Source organism: Acanthisitta chloris, unplaced genomic scaffold (genome assembly GCF_000695815.1).
Source record: "Acanthisitta chloris isolate BGI_N310 unplaced genomic scaffold, ASM69581v1 scaffold1198, whole genome shotgun sequence".
Lineage (NCBI taxonomy): Eukaryota > Metazoa > Chordata > Aves > Passeriformes > Acanthisittidae > Acanthisitta > Acanthisitta chloris.
In genome coordinates this window covers 81,885-91,153 of record NW_008688469.1, presented here as the reverse complement: position 1 = coordinate 91,153, position 9,269 = coordinate 81,885, and the positions used below count along the sequence as shown (strand labels likewise).

At 37.9% G+C, this 9,269-nt stretch overlaps 1 protein-coding gene across 1 annotated transcript in view; it reads left to right on the top strand.

The window, feature by feature from the left end:
• Nucleotides 1-3,417: 3,417 nt before the first annotated feature.
• LOC103808238 (F-box-like/WD repeat-containing protein TBL1X) overlaps nucleotides 3,418-9,269 on the top strand; it is an 81,431-nt gene continuing 75,579 nt past the window's right edge. Inside the window, exon 1 of the mRNA XM_009081008.1 lies at nucleotides 3,418-3,531. The gene's annotated coding sequence lies outside the window, so the exon portion shown is untranslated. The remainder of the gene's footprint in view (nucleotides 3,532-9,269) is intronic.

The window sequence follows — 9,269 nt, the reverse complement described above, 5'->3', positions numbered from 1 at the left end:
TGCATTTTCACAAAAATTCAGCTAGAAAAGTGCTATTAAAGCTATCAATAAATGGAGAATCTCTTCATTCTCCTTTGAATAGCTCTGCTAATGGTTAGTTGCAGGTAATGAAAAGCATGTGCTTTATTTCTCATTTGAATTTGGTGTCAGCTTCCAGATGCTGATTTGTTTTATGCATACACTTCTTTACTAGATTAACAAGCCAGTTTGTACTTAGTGTATTATCCCCATGAAAGTACTTGGATGCTGTAATTAGGTCATCTTTTTTTTTTTCTTTCATTTTGGTAATAAACTATACAAGTTAAACTCTCCAGATATGTAATATTAAAGTGTTTTGTCTGGTGTTCTAATCAGTTTTGCAGCTCTCTTCTGTGATCTCTGGTGTGGGGTCTTTTTTTAAATTTCTTTCTAAGTGTGAAGGCCTTATCCTATTGTAAGTAGTGATAGGTTGTAATGCTAATATTACCAATCTAAATTTAAAAGAGCATTTTCTGCCTTTACGTACTGTTTATTCCAAAGCTCACATTAGTACTTATTTCTGTATGAAGTCAGATTTGAAGAAACTCTTTTGTTGTTGAGTAAAAACTTATGGGTAGGGGCTTCTGGCAGCACAACCAGTTATTGCATCATGCATGCTCTCATCCAGTCATAAGGGAAATTTATTTAACTTTTAAGTGTCACTGACGCTTGTAGGTAATAAAATAGTCATAAAGAAATCATATCTTTTCACCTCCAATGTGTGTTTCCCCTTCCTTCTAGCTTTTTCAGTAGAGGGCTAGTATGATTTTTATTTTTTTTTAACCAGAAAATTGTCTGGCAAGGTAACCAGAGCTGGTCTTACAGGATTTGATTAGCTCTTCCAGCCTGTGTTACCAGCACTGCCTGCACTGCTGCCTTCTGTCTGCTCTGGAGCAGTGTGGGAAGATGAATAGCATTTAAGTGAACCTGTCACTGGTAAAAACCACCAGTGATCCACTTTGTAAGATTTGTAAACAGAACAAATGAAAATATGGCCCAACCAATTTATGAGTGTAATTACAACAGAAAGCATGAATAGAATTTCTTCAATAACCATGCTTCTATCTACAGTGCTACAGTACGAGTATCTGGGATTCTGCAGTGTCCTCTAAACTCCATGAATCTTGCAGAAGCTTTCAGCACAGATGACTAGTTACTTTCCTGGTATTTGATATGAAAGCAGCCTTAGTATGTGTTAGTTACTTTTGCATAGCATAATGTCAGACTGTTGAATAGAGATAATTTTAATATAATAATACTCTTAACAGTTTTCCCATAAGACATGGAGAAGTTGTAACAGAAAAATCCTCTAATTACTGCTTGGATTTTCAGATTTTTTTATTTATACACAGTTATGCTTCTTGAGTATATTAGATTTTGCATAAACACAATATGCTCCACAGAAAAATGAGATAGGAGACAAGTTGTGGATGCCCCAACCCTGGCAGTGTTCAAGGCCTGTTTGGATGAAGCTTTGAGCAACCTAGTGTAATGGGAGGTGTCCCTGCCCATGGCAGGGGGGTTGGAACTAGATGATCTTTAAGGTCTCTTCAAACCCAAACCATTTCATGATTCTATAATTCAAAAGAAAAGATTGTACAGAGAGATGAGAACAGTCATCTCAGAATGCCATGTGGTAGTTACATAGGTATTTATATCGGTAGCCTCATCGATGAAGGTTCATATGCATTCAGTAGACTAACTCAGAAGAGCTATGGACTTCTAGCTGATGTCTTGTTAATACCTTGTGATGCTTGAATAGGCATTTTTTGCCCCTCATATAGTCATTCACCTCCAATTAGAAAAGATGAAACTCTTTCTGGAGTGAAGACTTAGATTTGGTTAGGTGGTGTATTTGTCTCACAGTGAAGTAAATGAGAACATGTTGTGGTACTGCAGACTGAGAATTAGAACTGGATTTATGAAAGCTTCCCCTGATGACATGTTTAAATGTGTTATTTATTAAATTGATTGTATCATAAAATGATACTTAATGTATAGTTGTTGTGGTTTAACTCCAGCTGGTAACTGAGTACCACACAGCTACTTGCTCATGTCTCCTAGTCACCCCAGTGGGATGGGGAGTAGAATTGGAAAAAGATAAAACCTATGTGTTAAGAAGAGTTTAGTAAGTGAAATAAAGTAAAACATAATGCTAATTATAATTATAATAAAGATAATAATGATTAAAAGGGAGATGACAAAATGAGAGAGAGCAATAAAACCCAAAAAGGACTAGTGATGTACAATACAATTGCTCACCACCTGCTGACCTGTGCCCAACCCATCCCCAAGCAGCAATCAGCCCCTCCCAGCCAACTCCCCCTGGTTTATGTGCTGAGCATGACATTATATGTATGGAATATCCCTTTGGCCTGTTCAGGTCATCTATCCTGGCCGTGCTGCCTCTTTGCTTCTTGTGCACCTGCTCACTGGCAGAGCATAGGAAACTGAAAAGTCCTTGACCTAGGGTAAGGACTGCTCAGCAGCAACCAAAACATCAGTGTGTTATTAATATTATGCTCATACTGAATCTGAAACACAGCACTGTAACACTTACTAGGAAGAAAATTAACTCTATCCCAGACAAAATCAGGACAATAGTTTAAAAAGATGCAAGACGGTTGTGTGGAGGAGGATAATTAATTTTAAAAGTCGCTAGTGAATATCTCATTTCACTTTACAGCATTTAATTATTAGATTATATAGACAAAAACTGAGCATAAGACTTACAGTTGAAATGGAGAAGTAGGAAACTAGTTGAGATACGTAGTGGTCAAATGGCAGAGGAAATAAGAAATGAGGCTTTTTACTCATTATGCTCAGAAAACTCTGCAAATAGGTTTATTATGGCATAAGAATGCCAGGTTGTCTTTTGTGTTTGATTTTCATAAATGTTTGCCTTTAGACTTTTCCTCAAAACATTTAAGAAGGTGATTTCTTTTGCCTACTTACTACTTCAGGCACAGAAGAGATGCACAATCAGTTCCCACTGGCAGCTGTCTGAGGGAGCACTTCTGTGTGTGTGTCCCCCTGTTCTGAGGCAGCACACTGGCATTTCGAGCCTGTGCTCAGCAGTGGTTCTGGGTGAATTTTTTGTGGTTGTTATATTTGACCAAAGAGGCTGAAACCTGTTGAGCCAAGCTCAGGGTGTGTTAGGATTCTTCCAAGTTCCTGAGAAAGTGCATGGCTTTGCAAAGTGCTCAAATGCTGTGTGTCACTGGGGCTTGCCCTCACCAGTGCTTTCTGTGATGGGCATTGGGTCTTTCCCCCTTAGGGTTCTGCCAAAGCTTCTAACTTGGGAGCCTAGTGCCTTGGTGAATGCCAGATCAAAAGAAGCTGAACACTTGTGTTTTGATGAGCTGATGGACACTGGCTTGACCGTACCTCTGTCTCTCATTGCAGCCCTCTCAGCTGTCAGATGCAGTGATCTCCATGGTAACTCAAACCCCCAGACTCTGGACAGCAGCCTGCGAGGAGCAGCATTCAGCAGCTCGAGGGTCTCACGACCAGGTAAGGCAAAAGGAATCACCAAATAAGAGCTTACCTGCAATGTGCCATTTCCCACCCAACTGCCTTTCAGGTTCTCCCTGGTGAAGCCACCCAGGTGGTTAGTTCCTGAGCATGTACATGGTGGTGTACTTCCCCCAGTGCTGTCACCTAAGGCTGTGGCAGTCCATCTATCTCATATAGAGGCATTTGACAAAATGTCTACATTTATTCAGGGTTGTTTTTAAGCTACAGGTTGAAGAAGCTAAACAAAGAAGTACTGTACAATTCTTTAAGTGTTAAGTAATTGCTGTGGTAGGAAACCACAGGTAGGAAACCCAAAACACATCAGCAGTAAGATCTGTCTTGCCATTGTACCTGCACTGTTAGCACTGCCCAATGTCTAACGTTAGGCCTGAGCTCTCTTATTCTCCTGCAATGCATCAGAGACTTTCTGTGTTCATGTGACATTCATTGTACTCTGCAGCCTTTTCAAATTGCTGCTGTGCTCTTTTCACATGAGCTTCTAAATCCCTCGCTGTGCCAGTAGAGCATGTGGGGCATTCTGGTTAACAATTTAAGAAAGTACAGAATTCTACCTTTTTTTTTTGGGTGAAAACATTAAGAAAAAGAAGATCCTTGGCATCTTTTGGAAAACAATACAAGGACTATAGAGTTGCATTCACTATTCCAGTACCGCTAATGCTGTGAACGAAAGGAGGATCTCTGGTCTTATCACTTAAAGTGTGTGGGTTTTATTACTCCTTTCCTTGCGATGTTTCATTGCCATTTGTATTGAATTGTTTCTGTGCCATGAAGATTGTATGTATTTTACAATTCCTTGGTTTCTGTGCACTGTTTCCTGAGTGTTGCCTGCATTGTTTCTTTCTTCCTTGCTACGTAAGTCCACTTGGCTGAGATATACTGTCCCCATCATACAAAGCAATCCGTGTTACTCTGAATAACCACTCTGCTACCTTTGTCAACCAGTTTGACATTTTTGGGGCCCTAAGTCCTATCAACAGTATTTAGTTTTGTGTCTTTGATGATGTTCTTTGATAACATTGAGCGAGTACTGGATGATTTTATTGGGGTAATGTAGAGCACTTCTTCAATTACGATTTCCTGTTAACAGCTACTCTTTTATATCTGTATCTTGATCACATTTGATGATACTGATAATAATTTCTGTAAGGTAAATTCTGTTCAAAAGTCTGTTTGTTTCATTTATGGAGTAACTTCTGTTTGAAGTAGTTTGTAACTTTATCAGATGATTAAATCAAACTCAAATGCTCTCTTTTACTTAGCAAGTTTCCATAAAATGGTGTTGACTGCTATCAGTTTTATTCATGTATTTTCCCAGTGAATTTGCCCTTTATTAGTTTGCTGCTTATTGTGCCTGAGATGAATAATTACTGAGAGCTCTGTAATTACTGAGATCATGCCACTTACCATCCTGAAGAACTGGCAGCAAATGCTAGCAGTCTTACTGAATGTCTCTGGTGGTCCAAAATGTATTGAAGATTAGCATCATAGAAATGATACCCTCGCAAACACTTTTAAGACTCTTAGCACCAATTATTAGGGTGTGCTAATTTAAAGTTGTATTTTAGCATTTGTTTTGGTTACCAATGGCCTCCTTATCTGCAGAATGATTTTTTTCTTACTACAGAAAAGAAAGTATATGTCGGTTGGGGTTTTTTTTTGCATAGCATGTTTGTATTCCTTTTTGCAGCAAATTGTGACATTTGGTCCATGGTGGCAGTGGGGTAGGGAGAGTCCTTCCACATTTTCATCCCTGTACTTTCTCCCAAATGCAAAATTTTTCTCTAGTTTACTGGGCCAATGAAGTTGGCATATTGAATGCACAGGCCCAGAGTGTCATTATCCTTTTGATAGTTAAAGGAGTATTGTAGGAATAAAATTTGGGAGTGCCTGATGTGTTACTACTGACCACATGGTATTCCTAGCTTACATCTCTCAGATGGATGTCCTTCATAGTTCTTTTCATGTTTTACAAGTGCAGACTTCAGCAGATCATCCAGTTCTCTGATATGGTTTGGTGGTTTGCTTTATCTCATATTGCAAACAGTATATCCTGGGATCTACCAGCATCTTATCTATATGATTTCAAGACCTTGGCACGTTGGCTTAATTTTGAGAAATAATGGCACCAGTAATACAGAGTACCAACTGCTGTTTCTTTTGGTCTGGTTCTCTTTTCCTGAAAGGTTAGAAATACTGATTTTAATGTTTCACTTGGTGGAGATCTCCCCAACAATTTAGTGAGAACTATACAAAGCATCTCCTAAACAAGACTTTACAGCCTCTCAGCCTCTCCTCTAGATGTCCATGTGTAGGGTCGAGTTTGTCTTGCATCTGTTGCTCTAACACCTCCCAGATATGAGAAGCTTTTTGTCTGCCCTAGGTTGTCCTTATCCCAAAAGTAGCTACTTGTCAGTGAGATGATATTTATTCCCTAAACAGGGCTCCTTTTCACCATTCACACGAATTGCTGTTCCGAAAGCCAGAACCTCTCAACTCTTCACCAGACACATAGCCAATAACTGATCATCAGTCTTTTTGCTTTCTGACACACTGAAGATCAGGCAGATGTCCAGGATTTCTTTCACATTTTCCTACTGAAACATGCAGCTGGCCTTTGCTAGCCAGAAATTTTGTAATGTAAACGGTACATGCTTTAGCACTTTTCCATCTCATAGTAACACTGAGACTTTCCTCTCTGGAGGAGAATGTCTCTAACCAGTCTAGGGACAATACAGGGAGAAGATGTTAGGTTTCAAAGAAAGAAGCTCTAGGAAAATGTCATATAACTTTCTGGCATGAAATATTATAGAAACTCCTTATTGGATTTTGGAGAGTTGTTAGGGGCAGCAGTGCAAATCTACTTGGGCACTTCTGTAATGATCACTTACCTGAACCAGGCAGAGGAAACCCAAAAGTAGAGAAAAGCATTAAGATTTTACAAAGTCAGTAATTATTTTTAGTGGATTCTTTGTGCCTGGGAGTGGACCACAGAAATGTCTTCAGTTTTTTTACACGTTTAATTGCTCAAGTTAGAGGAACAATTTTTACATGAACAGGGAAGGCATGCCCCAAAACAGTGTCTGCGTTGTAATAAAACAAAGTGGGTATGTAAGTTTTGTTGTATCTGAGATGGTTAACACTTTTTTCTTGGTTGCTCTGTGAGCTACATTGTGATTTAGCAAACATCCCAAATGTCTGAAACATGAATTGTTTTTATTGTCAACTAAATCAGTTTAAATAAGCTTAGTTCAACTGATGCATGCGCAAATTAATTTCCCTTTTATCTAGCCTGCTTGCAGTCCTAATAAACAGAATAATCAATCATAGGTGCCTTCTTCTATAGCACGATTGTATCTCTGATCAAGGAAATGTAAAATAATTTCTCTCTAGTCCCTGCTTGGTTCCTCCCCCCATAGACTCTGGCTAGGCATTTTATCTCTTCATTGAAATAAAAAGTGCCAAGTAAACCTTGAGGTTAGCTTCAAGTAAGATACTAGAAAAAACACAACTAAAACTTCCCTTGAGGTTACTGTTTGAGAGCCTCCTAAATGGATTAGCTGCATCACCTTATTCCCACAGGGAACTGAAACTGGTCTGCAAATAATACTTTTATGCTGAACTATTTGCACGATATCTTAGTTTTCTATTATTTTTTAGTTATATGCATATATAATCTGGCACACATTTAATTACTTTTATATAGATAGGTAATTATGAAAAATGTATAGAGTGTATAACTTGCCCAGAGGGATGGTGGAGTCACCATCCCTAGAAGTGTTTTAAGAGGTTTCTGGGTCTGGCACTGGAGGATATGGTTTGGGGGTTACAGCAGAGTGTCAGGTTAATGGTTGGACTTGATGGCCTTAGAGGTCTCCTCCAACCTTGATGTTTCTGTGATTCTGTGTATAATACACAAAAGATCAACTTGCAATTTATTTACAGGAGTATTTTACAGCTTCTTAGTGTACTTTTGCCTTTACCAACCAATTCTTCCCTTTGCAGCTGCAAAAGACATGAAGGCAAACTTGTGTTCTAGCTGCTTTATCTCAAAATGTGTGTTCAGAATGTCCCATTAAGTGTACTTGACAAGATTAGAAAAACAGCAGTCTGTCTTAAGAAGTATTCCTACTGTAGTAGTTAATGGCAGTTCCAGATCAAGGTATAGCGAGGAGTTGCTTCAAAATACTATGTAAATATATCCTGAGAAGTCAAATGCTGTTTCTGGTGTTTTAGCTTAAGGGTGCTGCCACTGTTTCTACCTCTTCTGCTCAACACTGATAGCAAACCATAATTAGTTTGGAGAAGTCTTAGTGTGTAGCTGCTGGCTTTTGTACAGGAATTTAAACATACGGCCCATGTAACTCAAACTAGACTTTAAATGTGCTAATCATCTTGCCTTATTATTAATAAGTTCAGTGTTAAAATCTTGCTTAGTATTAGAATATCTTATGTCTGTAGAGAAATGAATTTCAGAAAATATGCTTATTTGTCCTTTGAGCTTTCAAGTTATGAACTTTGTTCCAGAAAAGATTTGACATGACTACGTTTTGACATTGAGATGAATCTTTTCCTCTGTATTAAAAACTGAATGTCATCATGCAAAAATAATAATTCTCTTACTGGCACAAAATAAGGGTGCAGTGCACCTTTTGAATAGCACTGTAATATGGCCTTAAGCAAAAATGTGTCTCCTTGTTACTTACGTGATTCCATTCCATGAATACAGATATTAAATATCTTTGGTCATTTCAGGCTCAGTAATTTGCTTCAAAATTTGACCTCAAATGTAGATTCATCCCATGTTTTAAAAATATATTACTTCAGGTTTTAGAACAGTAACTTCTTTTTACACTGCAAGTTTCATGATTTTTTTTATATTTTTTTTAAAATGCTTTATTTTTCAAGTCAGAAGTTCAGCTGTGATAATGTATGACTAAGTCTAGACTTGGTATCTGATATGACACAAGGTCTTTCCAGCCATGTTTTCACAAAACTTCGCTTCAAACCATTCCAGATTAAATTATATCATTCCAGTAATCCATTCATTTCCTTCTTAAAAAAAACAACTTCTAACTTTATGTCAAGCTGTTAATCACAGTGCGATGATTCTGTTTTACACAATATAAGTATATAAAACTTTATTTAGTAGTAAACTGTACAAGCTGTTTTACCTTTCAGTGTATGCATACATTTGATTTCTCTCTAGATAGTTAGGTCTTTGTGAATTATTTGCTGAATTGTAAGCCCAAATATTTAGAATTGATACTAATTAAATAATGTTTTATTGGTCTGTTAATATGTGCAGTCTTTGCAAGCTCAAAGAGTGAAAATTCTCCCCATATTAGGTGTCTAAAATTATGCAAAGATAATTTTTTTCAAAAGTAACAAATGCTATATCATGTTTTTTTAAAAATAACCCTATGTCAGAGCAGCAAAAGTGAAGGAAGAAAAGCTATCTGTGGTGCCATCAGGCTGAAGACTCTGCTCTGAAGAATGAGGATGGGGATCAGTAGAAGTACTTCGGTCTGGGAAGTAAAGTGGAAGGGAAGGAAGGAGTGCTCTGACAAACCTGGCTGGGAGGCCAAAACATGGGGATCCTCTGGGTTTCTCTGCTCCATAGATGTTTGATTATTTAGTGCAGCCAAAATCCAAAAATGAGGGAAATTTTGATATTAAGCCTGTTATTATTGCCTATTACCAGTTCTGTATAAATA